This window comes from Ipomoea nil, unplaced genomic scaffold (assembly GCF_001879475.1).
Source record: "Ipomoea nil cultivar Tokyo-kokei standard unplaced genomic scaffold, Asagao_1.1 scaffold0143, whole genome shotgun sequence".
NCBI classification, from domain to species: domain Eukaryota; kingdom Viridiplantae; phylum Streptophyta; class Magnoliopsida; order Solanales; family Convolvulaceae; genus Ipomoea; species Ipomoea nil.
Window position 1 is genome coordinate 157,614 of NW_017616571.1, and position 15,786 is coordinate 173,399.

General features: G+C 31.7%; 1 long non-coding RNA gene across 1 annotated transcript; it reads left to right on the top strand.

The window, feature by feature from the left end:
• The first annotated feature begins 11,893 nt into the window (after positions 1-11,893).
• LOC109171423 lies at positions 11,894-12,984 on the top strand. The gene is made up of 4 exons (XR_002052598.1): positions 11,894-11,936; positions 12,084-12,489; positions 12,610-12,765; positions 12,893-12,984. It is a non-coding gene; the product is annotated as an uncharacterized LOC109171423 (long non-coding RNA).
• Positions 12,985-15,786: the final 2,802 nt, after the last annotated feature.

Consider the following 15,786-nt stretch of genomic DNA (forward strand, 5'->3'; position numbering starts at 1 on the left):
TAAGTCTATATCAAAAATGTGTATTTTATGTGTGATTTATTGAGAAAGTTTGGCCCTAGAAGCGTGAAGGAGATGTCTTGATAAACATAATGAAACCATGTCAGCCCAAATTCGTAGGCTAGTGCCTTATCCATTGGAGCACAGAGTTACTTGCAAAACTTTGCAAATAGTTTTAACACATGTTCAATCACAATAATTTTTTTTTTGAAAGAAGAATAAAGGTTCTTTACTTGAATCTACACTTAAAAAATATATGAATACTAACAACGTAAGTGGTCATGCACTCTCATATCTTAAGTAAGGTCAAGAGTTTGAAATGGAGATTAGTCTGAGTATAGTTCAAATTTAAATGTGTCTCCTATAGTTAGGATTTATTTAGGACACCTCATGGTCTAACAAAAAAATCTAAATATTTTTTAAGATAGGGTTAATCATAATATATTTTTACCATAGTCAACAAAATACACTCACTAAATATTTGAATGGAAATTGAATTGAAATTCCATGAAAGAAATTTATAAGAAGATTGATTCCATTGTATGGTTAGTGAAAAAGAAATTACTAGGAATATTCCGTTAGTTAGTTGGGTTGGAATGATAAGGAATATAATGAATATAAAAATAAAAATGTCTCAACACAATGATAATAATAATAAAAGTAATAACGGTGTTTTCAAAATAATAATAATAATAATAATAATAATAATAATAATAATAATAATAATAATAAGGGTAAAATTGTCTAATAATGTGATATTTTCTTTCTAACTTTCATAAAAAAAAAAAACAAAAACAAAACAAAAAAAAAACAAAAAAAAACAAAGAGTTAATTTCACCAAAGGTTCATTGTTTTTTGTGGCATTTCTAAATTTAATCTCATAGTATCGTTTTTGCTATTTAGCATCTCAAACTATTATTTTTTGGACACTTTTAATCATTTTCATGACTTTTTCTATTCTTAGTAAGCGCATACTTTTCTTTTGTTATTTTTTCCGGTTTAATTGGTTTAGAACTTTAGATAATCTCTGATTTTTAGTAATCATATTTTTCAACTGCTGTTTAATAAAGTCCTAAACAAATTAAACCGGTTGAAATCGGAAAAATAACAAAAGAAAAATATGAAGAGCCAAAAATACTCTTACTAAAAATAGGAAAAGTCATGAGAAAGACTAAAAGTATCCAAAAAATAATAATTTGGTGGGATGTTAAATGACAAAAACGATAATCTGAGACTAAATTTCGAATTGCAAGGGACCTATAAAATTAACTCAAAAACAAAATACCTCCCCTTGTGAAGCATGTTGTGCTCAAATAACACCTTGTGACTTGGTTTAGGAAAGTTAACAAGATTATACCTGGTGATGGGGTATTAGATAGAGAAAAATTTTAAACATGCTACAAGTGTAAGCGTCCAATGGTCAACTCGGACTAGGGTTTATCAATCTTCTTGTTCAATACTTACTTACCCTTCAATGGTTAACGGCAGCGAGGAGACCCGTTCTGAATCATTTTCCTAAGAAATCAGTACCCAAAATTATGTCAATTGCCATTTCCAGCTTCTCTTTGTCGAAACTTATCATCTCCACAAAAAAACTTAGGGTGTGTTTGGTTCGCACATGAGAATTGGAATCGGAATGAAAGTTAAATACTTGGTAATGGTAATGAGTTTTGGTGAAAGTATTTTGCATGTTTGGTAGTAGGGTGCAATTGGAATGATTACCACTATTGCTGTTTGGTTACGTGTGATCCCAAAATGGGAATAAAGATTTTAAAAATACAAGAACAAAAAATTAAGACAATTTATTCTAATACAAAGATATCTAAAACACCAATATGAACAAAAAAAAAAATAATCTAAAAGCACTAATCCAAACTTAAAAATCATATTACCAATTAGAAGGGGGAATAATGAAATGGGTCGGTTTATTAACTGAAAACTGTTCTCTGTTTTCTATTTTCTAATTTTTCAGTTTTCATTGTGTAATGCATGCGGTTTTCTTGATCAATAGACTCCCCTCCCTAGTAATTGAATGGTCCAGTCCATATGAGAAGTTGTATGGAAGTTCACCAGATGTTTCTAGCCTAAAAATATTCGGTTGTCTGTGCTATGCTGCCACTCTACCTCATGCAAGAAACAAGATGGCCCCAAGAGGTAGAAAGTGTATATTCATCGGTTTTCCGGCAGGCATCAAAGGTAATTATCTGCTTAATTTATGATACAAAAGATGGTTCTATATTTGTGTAAAGAGATGTCAGGTTCTGTGAAAGTCAGTTTCCCATGGCAGAAGAAGATCTAACTCAACAGGGCCAATTGTGTTGTGATCCACCACTCCCTAACATCCCAATTTCTATTATTTTGAGACACCAACACAACAGTATGTCTCTATTATTGGGCAGCCACAGCAAAGTAACAGTCCTTTAGTCAATTTGGATACTCAACAATCAAGGGAAACTAGTGAACCAGGCAGCACAGAACAGTATATTCAAGAAGCAGATTATAATCTTCAGCCTAATCAACCTTCTGATGATCCTCCCAGAAGGCCAAACAGGAATCGTCGTGCCCTTTGCCGGCTGCAAGACTACTACTATGACTCCATTGTGAAAGAAGGTTCGTCCCCTCACACATTGTCTAAAGTCATCTCATATGATAATCTTACTCTGCCCATATGATATTTTCCATGGCGGTTACAAACATTGATGAGCCAAGAACATATAACCAAGCTATAAAACATAAATGTTGGAGAGATGCTATGGCAGCTGAAATCAAGGTACTGCAAGACAACAACACTTGGGTAGTGGTCGATCTACCATTCGGGAAAATACCAATTGGTTGCAAGTGGGTTTACAAATTGAATCTCAAAAGCCGATGGCTCGATAGAAAGATACAAAGCTAGATTGGTAGCCAAACGTTACACTCAACAACTAGGAGTCGACTACATTGAGACATTTTCCCCAGTTGCAAGAATCACAACCATAAGAACCTTCCTTGTTGTGGCTTCATCTCAGGCATGGCTCATTCATCAGCTTGACATAAATAATGCATTCTTACACGGAGATTTGGATGAAGAGGTATACATGGTGCTTCCACCAGGTTTTCAAGGGCATAAACCGGGGCATGTTTGTAAGCTTTTAAGATCTTTGTACGGGCTAAAGCAAGCCAGCCGACAATGGAACGCAAAGTTGAGCAATGCACTGGTCGAGAAAGGGTTCATACAGTCCAAATCAGATCCTTCATTGTTTACCAAAGGGCATGGTAAAGAATTCATAGCCACTCTTGTATATGTCGATTACATCTTGGTTGCAAGCCCCAGTTCATTTCAAATACAAGAGCTCAAAAACTTTATGCACACTGCCTTTAGCATCAAGGACTTGGGGAACCTGGGATATTTTCTGGGAATTGAAGCATGCATGGGAGACTTAGGGCTGAACATATGCCAAGGAAAATTTGCTTTAGATATTCTGAATGAATCCGGTTTCTTCAATTGTAAACCTGTAAATACTCCCATGATCCTTGGGGGTGGGGGTGTGACAACCCAAAAATAATTTTTCAAATTTTGATTTTATAAAATTCTAAATTAGCTATTTTCACTCTTCCAAAATTTTATTTAAAAAATGGTGTATGAATTAAATATTTTTAACCGAGTTTTTAAATAAATTCAACACCAAGATTTATCCTGTTTCGAAAATCCTAAGTTTCCGATACATTTATGTACAAAGTTTTGACCCAAAAAGTCAATATGAGTGAAACCTAAGAGGAACCTGTAAACCTTGAACCAAGTGTTTTAACTAGAAACTATTTTCAGAAAATCTATTTTTGACTCCAAGTTATCCAAAATTATTTTTAAGACTTTGGTCCATGATACAAGGTGAACCCTGAAGAATTCTACAAGCCTTGTCTGATCTTTTTAGAAGCAAGCAAAAATTACACTTTCACCCTCAACCAATCATTTGCATTCTACCTAGGGTTTTGCACCCTATTTATTCATCCCTACTCCATTGAAGTTCCTTGACCCCTTTCATTTGCCTCTCTATCAAACCTGAGCTCTTTGTAGAAGAAGGAATACAAACACAGTAAGTTTCTTTCCCATCCATTCATTTCATGTTCTCACATAAGGTTTCTCGTTCCTTTGCCTTCAATCTCTAAGGTTCCTTCCTTAAGTGTTGTTTGTGTGGTTTGTTTGGGGAGTTTGGGTGGTGAAGGAGGTGTTTGGCTGAGTAGAGAGGAAAGGGGGATCCACACAAGAAGAAGAAAAATCACAAGGTATAAACCATGAACTTCCAAACTAGATTTTGACTCTGTTAAATGCTAGAAGTGTGAAATAGATGTTTAGAAATGCTAGATAATGTTTGTTGATGAGCTATTTGTGTGTTGTTGATGATCTATGATTGATTTATTAAGGTTTGGAATGGCTTTATGTACTGTTACAAGTGAAGAAAAGGGTCTGGTGCACACAGATGGTGCACCAGAAGACCCAACGGACCCAGGCATGGTCCATTGGCCAGGTCCGTTGAGTAGCGGACCAAGGCAACGGATCCCAACTGGATCCGTTACCCTGCACCATTGCTTGGCAGAGCCAGGCGACAGGGCTTCACAAGCGCCGTCACCAAGCTCCGCCAGGCCAAAAGATGGTTCTGGACGGGCCTTCTATGGCTTAGCTACGTGTCGTTCGGACCGAGACTCGTGGGCCCTTGAGGCTCGGACACTCGGGCTCGTTACGACGCACTAGTAGAAGTTAGTTTCATTGGATTTAGAGTTAAGAAGCATGTTTAGCAATTGAAAGAAGTGGAAGATGAATGCTCTGCAATTTTTGTTATTTGTGAACTATTATTAGTAAATGAGCTTAGGGCTTTTGAGTATTGATTTTTTATTGAGAAGCATGCTTAAATACTTGTTAGAATTTATTGAGAAAATTTGTTAAGTTATTGAGATTTTGGCATGAAGCAATGTATTATTTCCATTTCACAGTAAAGAGCATGTTAATAGATTTTATTGCTTAAAGTGCATTATTGGCTCTAAGTAAAGCCAAAGATCTATTTCAAAAACCTATATTTATTTTGGAAGATCATTATCTACTTTGCATTGAGAAGATTGCATGATATTTGATTTCTAAAATGTGAGAAGAGAAGTTGTTGAGATTTATGTGCATAGCAAAGCTTGCATAAGTTAAAGTTTGTTGCATGAGAAAAGAAGTTGCATGAGATATATCTATATGAGATCTATTGTGATGAAAATAGAGTTTTGGATGCCCGTTAGGACTATGTCCTTTCGGAAGAAAAGAGAAAGAAAGAAAGTTTGAGAAAGGAAAGAAACAGTCAAAGAGGACCGACAGATTTTATGAAGTAACTTGGTCGATATTCCCGGGTTACTAGGTTGGATACTACCCGCCGGGCTTAGAATCCTGGTTAGGGGGTGTGAACACTGACGAGTACGCTACCTGATTCCACAGAGATCGAGATAAGAACCAAGATAGTGGTTCTGTGGGCGAGATGAGTATTAGGCCGGCTAGATGCCGAGCTCGGATAGGTTCGTTCACGATTCGTGAAGTTCCTACCTAGCCCACAAGTACAGAAAGAAAGCAAGTCAAGAAGAGAAAAACGAGTCAAGAGACTCAAGAGAAAGAAGAAAAAAGCGAGTCTTTGTGACTCAACAGAAACCTCCACAGAAAAAGTATTTCTTTTTACATAAGAGCGAGTGTATATATATGTATATACTTATATCATGACATTTTCTGTTGTATGACTTGCATGATTTGTATTTAGAGTACGATAAGAAGTATAGTACTTTGTTGTTGTTTATGAGTTGGCATGATAGCATGAGCTTGCTTGTTGAGTTTTAAGTATCTCTTTATCTATCATCAGTTTGAGCATGAGTTTGCGTTTTGAGCTATGTTTAGAGATATATGTTCAAAGCATGAGAATGTGTTTAAGATGAGTACTTGAGAAAATCATGTTTATATGAAGTATAGGTTGCAAGCATATAGAGTTGTTTTATGAGAATGTATTGAGATTGTTGTTTAAGTGTTGTGAATACTTGAGAGTACTTGTGAATGCCAAATGTTTCCCCAAATCTATATCTATAGTACTTTACAGGGTTGATTAACTTTATACTTAGCATTAATTTGCTAACGGGTTTATTTTTACTTGTTTTTATAACTCCTTTCAGGTGGGCCTAGTGTTTGAGAGTGCACGAGTTAGATTAATGCGTAGTTATGCGTTGGTAGATTCTAGATTATATTCTACTTTGGATATTGATGTTGACTGATCTTTTTGTTGGTGCTTGGACACTGGGGTTTGTTCCCCAAGTATTGATGTTATTTTGATGGGCGTGACTCTAGTTAGTTATCCTTTGTAGCCTGTGCAGTTATCGTGGGTGGTGACTGTGGCGGTGACACCCGTATCTTTTGGATTGGTTGGTTTTTAAGTTATTTAATCTTACTTATCTTTCTTGTTTAAGTTAAAGTATTTGGGATTTAGATTTTAGAAAGAGTTAATTCCAGCAATGGTCCTCCAACTATGTTGATTTTCCAAAATTAGTCCTCGACTTTTAATTTGGACACTTTATGTCCCTTGACTTTCAATTTCTATCCAATTGAGATCCTTTCGTCAGATTACGGTAAATTGGACTTTAAATAAAAGGGTAAAGTAATCATTTTATCTGCTTAATATATAATTTTTCGTATTTTTCCCTTGTATGCTCGACTTCGGACATCAGATTCACTTAATTGCTTAATCCCTAAATCCACTCGAAGAACAAAATTCCATTAGGGATTAAGCAATTAAGTAAATCAGATGTCCGAAGTCGTGTATACAAGGAAGAAATACGAAGAATTATACATTAGACAGATGAAATGATTAATTTAACCTTTCATTTAAAGTCCACTTTACCGTAATCTGACGAAAGGACTTCAATTGGAAAGAAATTGAAAGTCAAGAGACGTAAAATGTCCAAATTAAAAGTCGATGACTAATTTTGGAAAATCAATATAGTCGAAGGATCATTGGAATTAACTCTTTTAGAAAAGTAGGTATTACAGGGGGTATTGGAACATCAACGCACAGCTAAGCAAAGGGATGACCTGCATTAACCAAAGGGCACTAGTGTAACTTCATTAGATGAGAATTAGTTATAACCGTCTCATCCTTCTTCCCTTTGTATATAAGCATTGCTTCTTCTGTTCCCTGACTGTAACAGAGAGATATACACTTCCATCAATAATATCCTTTTCTTCTCTTCACCCTCATGTAACGTACATCCATCATAGATGAGGACGATGGCGGAAACGGGGGTGCATTCCCCGATAGTGAATAAAATGTAGGGCGGATACCAACATCTATCAGGATGCATAGGAAAGCCGAAAGCATGCCAAACAAAGAAAAGGGACATAGGGGAGAGTGGGAGACCGTTTGTTGTGGATAAAAACGCACCCTCACAAGCCATTTTTATGTTTTACCTTTATTTTTAAAATGAAATATGCACCTAGTATCAATACATAGAATATGTACTTTGTTATATGGTATATATACGGTCAAACATTGAATCCCTATATAAATATAAAACCTAACCCTACATTACTACAGAAATCACTTACAACGTCAAAGGTATAATGTCAAATTTCTACAAAACCGACGTTAAAAAATTAAAATAAGTTACAATTTTTTTTTAAAAAAAACATATAATGTTGATTTTTTTTTTTCAAAAAATTGACGTTATATGTCTTTAAAAATAAATTTAAAAAAAAAAACTATATGACGTCGGTTACGACGTCGTATGGGAGATAAAAAAAATATTTTTTACACGATACGACGTTGGTTGTGTGCATAACCGACGTCGTATCGTTCCTTCTTAAAAGCTTACTGACTGAACCAATAACGCCTCCACTGAGGCTCAAACTCACAACCTCCTATATGGGAGTTCAACCCGGGTGTCATTTGAGCACAAGGTGCTTGACATATATTATATTCACTTATACTAATAAATTACTTATTTGTAGTGTGCATTGAATGCTGATGACGGTTTGTCCTCAATTATATGAATTTTTTTGGTTTGATTCAATTGTTCACAAGCCATGTGATGACATTAAAGAGATAATAGAAACATATGCAAATTTATTAATAATTAATAATTATTGATATAGTGATATCAAGAACTTACATATATTTTATTGTCTTATATTAATAGGTGCGTTAGTGTCACAAAGCATGTTGATTGGAAGGAAACCAAGTCGTGCACCAAAATGGAGATGTTTGGTAAGTATTTCATACATTTTGTAAAACTACATTTATCTTATTATTTTTTTTATATATAAAAGAAATATTAATTGTATTGTAAGTCAAATGTAGTGTGTCGTACAAAGAGGAACTACCGAATGTGGCTATTATGTGATGAAATTCATGTTGGAAATTGTTTCTGACCAACACTACAACAGAGGAATGAATACGGCAAGTAATTTAATAAAATATATTTCTCCTTCAAATTTTTAAAAATAGTAGCTTATTTATTAAGTATCTCTTTTCAACTTTGTAGAATTTTGAGAGACAAAGAAGATTGCCCTATAATCAACAAGAGATTGATGAAGTTAGAGACGTATGGTATAAGTATCTTATTATGAATGGGTTAAAAGTTAAAACAATTCTTGATGTTTAACTTGTTTAGTTGATGATGGTCTAAGTTGGTTATTGAGATTAATTGTGATATTTTTTAGTTTGATCAATTGTGATATTTTAACGCCAAATTACTGGAAAAGTTCTGAAAATTGATGTGAATTGTAAAATTGTACAAGTTTGAGTGGAAAATCATAAAATATATTTAATAAATAAAAACAACAACAAACGATTCGTATGATAAATTTTAAAAAAATAAAAACATAAACGACGTCGATTTTTTTAAAAAAAAATCGACGTCGTTTATTTATATAAAAAAAATTAACATATGTGTATGATCATTTTTAAAAAAATTATACGACGTCGATTTTTACTAAAAACTGACGTCATTTCGTAATTAAAAAAAAATATATACGAGTATACGACGTTGGTTTTTTTTTTTAATTATATTATATTCCTTTAATAATAACTTGCAAGGTGGACCCAGGTCTAGAACGACGTCATTTTGCTTCAAAACGGCGCGTTTTGCTTCAAAACGACGCCGTCTAAATTTTTTTAAAAAAAATACTTCATTGTCGTTTTGTCTTCACAATTTTTGAACTCTATATTCACAATTTTAGAACTAAGTATTCACAATTTTAGATCTCAATATACAAAATTACAGAACTCAATATTCACAATGCCGGAGTTGCATAATAAAATATTTTCATTAAGCAAAGTTAGCAATTAAGCAAAGTCGAAGCAAATATTTGGACAGTGTTTTCTTGCACTATCCTTTCTAATTTTGCTAACTTTGCTTAATGAAATAAAATATTTTATTATGCAACTCCAGCATTGTTTCGACTTAGGTCAAATGCTTAGTTTTTTTTTGTTTTTTTTTTAAAGGTCAAAAATGCTTAGTAGGACAATAATAATAAAAAAAAATTAAAATTAAAATATACACATGGCATCCTAATCAGTAAAAACTTGTTGGTGACCTGCTAAAAATGTTAACTATATATTTTTTTCAAATTCGTGGATCGATTTGGAGCTTATTTGAGTTCGATGGCTTAATTGCTATTCCCAAATAGTTCAATGCCTATTTGTACATTTTCCCATTAAAGAACTCTATATTCAACCGTATAACACAATTTTTAAATTTATATTTACAACTAGTTTTTTACACGCATTGCGCGATTGGGATAATGCCTAATGTTTTTTTTTTTAAATAAGTACTTTAAAATATATCAAGGCAAGATTATATTGGAATTGTTCATGCATAGATAATTGAATGTTAAATTTGTGTATTTAAATAGGCAATTCTAAGTTTACAAATGCAAAATAAATATAGTCAAGATTGATTATAATTGTCAATGAAATAATTCTATAGGTATGGTTGAAACCAAATACGGGACATAAGGAGAGAAAATAAAGGGCATAAAATATTAAATATATACTAATATTGAAGAGCTAACTCCTGATTGCCAAACAAGGACATTGCGAGATAGTTTCCACTTCAATTTGTTGTGTGATTTGAATAATCTTTTTGTCAATAAATCCCCAAAGTAGTTAATATGATTGGTTTAATTATATTTTTTTTATTTTTTTTTATTTTTTAAAAACAATTATTATTATATATATTTTTAATTTTTTCATCGTATTAATAAAATACTTGGTAAATAAATATATAGCACTATTTTGTATTATAACTTTGATATTTAATTAAAAAAATAGTGCACAAAAAAGATAATAGACAATGTAGTGAATATAATCAATTGATGAATTTGTACATTTGAGAAATATAAAGACAATATAACTAATAAAATTATTTCTCCTAACTAATTTATTGATAATGAATAATTTTTTTTTAATAAAGACATTGTAGGGACAATGTAGCGAATATAATCAATTGATGAATTTGAATGTAAAGAATTTTTATATTGGAGAAAAATAAATACAATATAACTAATGGAATTATTTTTCTTATTTAATTTATTGATAATGAATAATTTTTTTGAATAAAGACATTGTAAACACATAATTCTAAAATAAAGAAATGCACATGTATTATTTTTTGTTGTAGCTACTAAATTATTATTTAATAATTTAATAAGAGTAAAATAGAGTACTAATTATGCCAACTTTGATTGGGATGGGGTTCAAACATAAGACCTTTCTTATTGAATTCAATGAGTAAGTTAACGGTGAACTAACAAGAAATTAACGGAAAAAATAATATTTAACGGAAAAGTTAACGGAAAATCATATTCATTAAGGATAAATTAGGAAATCTTAAGGAAAAATTAAAATCTGATCAATCTTAGCCATTCATTTAATTAAAAAATTTGACCGCCATTTTTCTACCCATTGTAGGACTAACTCTCTTGGCATCTTATTAGTATAGTAGATTTTTGAACTCTATATTCACAAGAAAAAAATATCATTAGACCAAGTTGCATCTTTTTGGACTCGAATCCACCTTGCAAGGTGGACCTGGTCCATGAAATAACAATTGCCCAAATTATGCCCTGGAAACGTGTTCACCGTGAATGGTGAACACAAGTCCAAACGACGTCGTTTTTACGCAAAAAAAAAAAAAATAATAAAAATAAAAAATAAAATAAAAATTCGTGGATGTGGAGTTAACGGCGCGCGTTTGATCAAATTATGAATTTTCTGTTATGAGATTATGAATGTAATGTAAATTCATAATCTCATAACAGAAAATTCATAATCGCATAAAAGTAAAATATTTATTAAATTATGAATTTTCTGTTATGAGATTATGAATTTTCTGTTATGAGATTATGAATGTAATGTAGATTCATAATCTCATAACAGAAAATTCATAATTTCATAACAGAAAATTCGTAATCTCATAACAGAAAATTTATAATCTCATAATTGAAAATTCATAATCTTATAACAGAAAATTCATAATCTCATGGTTCCAAAGTGAATGTGTAGGCATGGTTCCAAAGTGAATGTGCAGGCATGGATTCATAATTTATGAATGTCCGTGATTTCGGACGGGAATGTGTAGGCATGGTTCCAAAGTGAATGTGCAGGCATGAATTCATAATTTATGAATATCCAAAATCATTGCTCACCTCAAATTAAAGTGAAACTACGAAATATGAAAATGAAGAAGAAAAGTCATGTAATTAAAAAAAAAAAAAAAAAAAAAAAAAAAAAAAAAAAAAAGATAACGGTGTACTAACACCGTTGGAACGGTGTTCACCATGAATAGTGAACACGGTTCCATGACATAACGATTGTAACAATTGCCCTTCGGCCTCCACAACCCGCGAATGCCCAAACCAAACATCAGAGATTCAGAGGGCAGAGGCAACAGAGGTAAGGGTTTCTTACTTTCTTTCACTTTTCCCCCAATCACTTTTTTCTTCCCAACTCTTCCCAATCTCCTTTTATTTACGAAACCTTGCAGATTCTCCCAACGATTTTGGGTTTTGATTTCGACTGACGCCTCATTTGTTGTTTCAGTTTAATGGCTCAATGTCCGCGAATCGAAACCGTACGGGATACAAGTAGGGATCTAATAAGTCATCTGCCGGTAGAGGTAAAGGACAGAATTTTGGAGTGTTTGCCCACCCGAGATGCTGCCAGAACTGCTGTGCTCGCAACCCATTGGAATGATGTTTGGTTGCAGCATGGGTTTGATTTGAACTTCTTCCGGGGTTTAGGAGAATGCAAAGGTTATAGTCTCGTATCTTAAGTTAAAATAATAACATACATTCTCTTGCAGCGTGTGAAGGGATCAATAATTTTAAGATTAGTGCTCCAAAACTTGAGAGCTTGTCTATTACTTGTATATGTGCGGTTGAATCGAGATGGTTTGCACTTCATTTGAAAACAAAAGGTTCTTCGCATTGAGGGCATCTTGTTGTTGGTGAGAATCTATCTTCCTTTGTATATGTACTATAGTATTGATAGATTAAATATTCTTTTACTTCTCTGGTTTGTTAAGAGTTTTTTTCAAGTCTCATATAATCTTTTGTTTTTGTTAAAGAATTGGGAAGATGTTGAAGTAACCTCCTTCCCAACTGCAATAAATCTGCAAGTAATCAAATTGCATTTTTTAAAGTTTTCCAATGAAAAGCAGCTCATGGGTGTTTTGCAATTCCTTCAAAAATCTCCCAACCTATGTGAACTCGGCATTACAGGAGTAAGTTTTGTGAGACAGAAATTAAACCTTTATAGAGTATATACTTACCCGTCGTGATTTTTTGATTTCTTTATTTCGTCATGGTTAGTTGTACATGTTTTTTATTTTATTTGTTGTTGAGTTGTAGACATGTTTAGAAGATGAACACGTGGAAGATGATGGCATAGAAGTTGCTTCAAGACTTTTGAAGGATCTAAAAATGCTTAAAACAATCAACATTAAAATGTTTTGTGGATCCCCAATTAAAATGCTTTTTGTGAAAATGCTGCTCTCAAAATCCCCTATACTAGAGAGAGTAAATATTAAGAAATCTTGTTGTATAAAAGATGGCTGCACGGTGATCAAGTTCCTAAGGGAGTTGCTGTGCTTCCCTCGGGCATCTCCAAAAGCAAAAATTGTCATCAAGGGCAAAGACTATGCTTAAAGATTGGTTGGTTTAACCATATGATGAAGCTCCATGGGTTCAGTTGTGATGTAAAGGATGCACCTTGTTTCCTATGTTGTTCAGTAAGTGTAATGTTAGTAAAGTATTTTGAATCCGGTAGCAGTAGACTCTAAGAATGTTTTTTTTGCTAATACTAGTATTTTCACCTGTGCGATGCACGGAATGAAATTGTTGTAATATATTAAGAATATTTAAATCAATATATAATTATTTAAGAGTTAATTTCACCAGAGGTCGCTTATCTTTCCTGACAATTCCAAATTGAATCCTAAACTATAGTTATTAATTATTATGATTTATTCTATGTTATAATTCTTACGTTAATATTCTTGCTATTATTATTAACACATAATTACTTTTAGATATTATTATTTCCACTTATATTATTATTATTATATTATTATTATTATTAGTTTCTTTTCAAAATCTGTTAGTATATAATGGCCGTGAGGCACAATAATAATATAACCATAATTAAATATTATTGTATTGTATTCCGTGAGTCACAATAATAATTTTAAATATTCTTCAATTCGATATTCTTCTAGGCTTTCTATTACCTTCATTAATTATTCCCTAATTTACCATAATTAAATAATTTGACCAATTATAAAGAAAGATTATTAAATAATGCACGGGACAATTATTTAATTAAAAATTTTAAAAATTCATTAATAAAACATAAGGTTCTCATAGTTTTTTCATAGAAACTATTTAATAAAGCATTTTTTAGAAATTGGTGGACCAAACCGCCTACGGCTGTTTGCGGTGGATAGATCTCGAAAAAATACGTGATTTCAAATTTTTTTTTTTTATCTAAAACGGACAACCGAGTCAAAAGTTATGCCTTGCCAAACTTTTGACACTTTTCAACTTAAAAAAAAAAAAAATAAATAAAATAATCGCCGGTTCAGCTGGCGAACCGGCCACGGAGGAGGCCGATTCCGGCCTTCCTCGCCGCGGCAAGCGGCGCGATTTTTGCAACACTGATATATAGTATAGTATAGATTAGAATAGGAATTGTATTACACTATTTTATTTATAATATTAGAATAGAATTTTAACGCAGAATTATTGTACGAATGGGAAAGTAGAAATCAATATATTTTATTGGGAAGAGAGATTTTTTAGGAATTGGGCAGGAAGTTAAAATTCCAGGATTTTGTTTTTATATATCGTATAGATTAGAATATGAATTGTATTACACTATTTTATTTATAATATTAGAATAGAATTTTAACGCAGAATTATTGTATGAATGGGAAAGTAGAAATCAATATATTTTATTGGGAAGAGAGATTTTTTAGGAATTGGGCGGGAAAAGTTAAAATTCCAGGATTTTGTTTTTATATATAGTATAGATTAGAATAGGATTTGTATTAAACTATTTTATTTATAATAATAGAATATAATTTTAACGCAGAATTATTGTACGAATAGAAAGTAGAAATCAATATATTTTTTTGGGAAGAGAGATTTTTTAGGAATTGGGAAGGAAAAATTAAAATTTCAGGATTTTGTTTTTATATATAGTATAGATTATAATAGGAATTGTATTACACTATTTTATTTATAATATTAGAATAGAATTTTAACACAGAATTATTGTACGAATGGGAAAGTAGAAATCAATATATTTTATTGGGAAGAGAGATTTTTTAGGAATTGGGCGGGAAAAAGTTAAAATTCCAGGATTTTGTTTTTATATATAGTATAGATTAGAATAGGAATTGTATTACACTATTTTATTTATAATATTAGAATAGAATTTTAACGCAGAATTATTGTACGAATGGAAAAGTAGAAATCAATATATTTTATTGGGAAGAGAGATTTTTTAGGAATTGGGCGGGAAAAGTTAAAATTCCAGGATTTTGTTTTTATATATAGTATAGATTAGAATATGAATTGTATTACACTATTTTATTTATAATAATAGAATAGAATTTTAACGCAGAATTATTGTACGAATGGGAAAGTAGAAATCAATATATTTTATTGGGAATAGAGATTTTTTAGGAATTGGGCGGGAAAAGTTAAAATTTCAGGATTTTATTTTTATATATAGTATAGATAGTATAGATTAGAATAGGAATTGTATTACACTATTTTATTTATAATAATAGAATAGAATTTTAACGCAAAATTATTGTACGAATGCGAAAGTAGAAATCAATATATTTTATTGGGAAGAGAGATTTTATAGGAATTGGGCGGGAAAGGTTAAAATTCCAGGATTTTGTTTTTATATATAGTATAGAAGTATAGATATAGATTTTTTTTTTTGAAAGTGTATAGATATAGATTAATTCTACTAAATTTTACATATGTTGCTGCTGTTTCTTATGACTTCATTTAGAACAACCCAAGCATGTTTCAAACTCATTTGTCATTTTGTGTAAGATACCAAACTTGTTTAACAATTCTGAAAACAACTTTCTTAACTTTTTACGAATCTCAGAACACGCCTATCTACCAATATGGTTTCAAAATACATCCAAATAAATTGTTACACCATTAATAATTTAAACATGTAAGAAATTACATCATGTTATTACATAAATAATTAGGAAAAA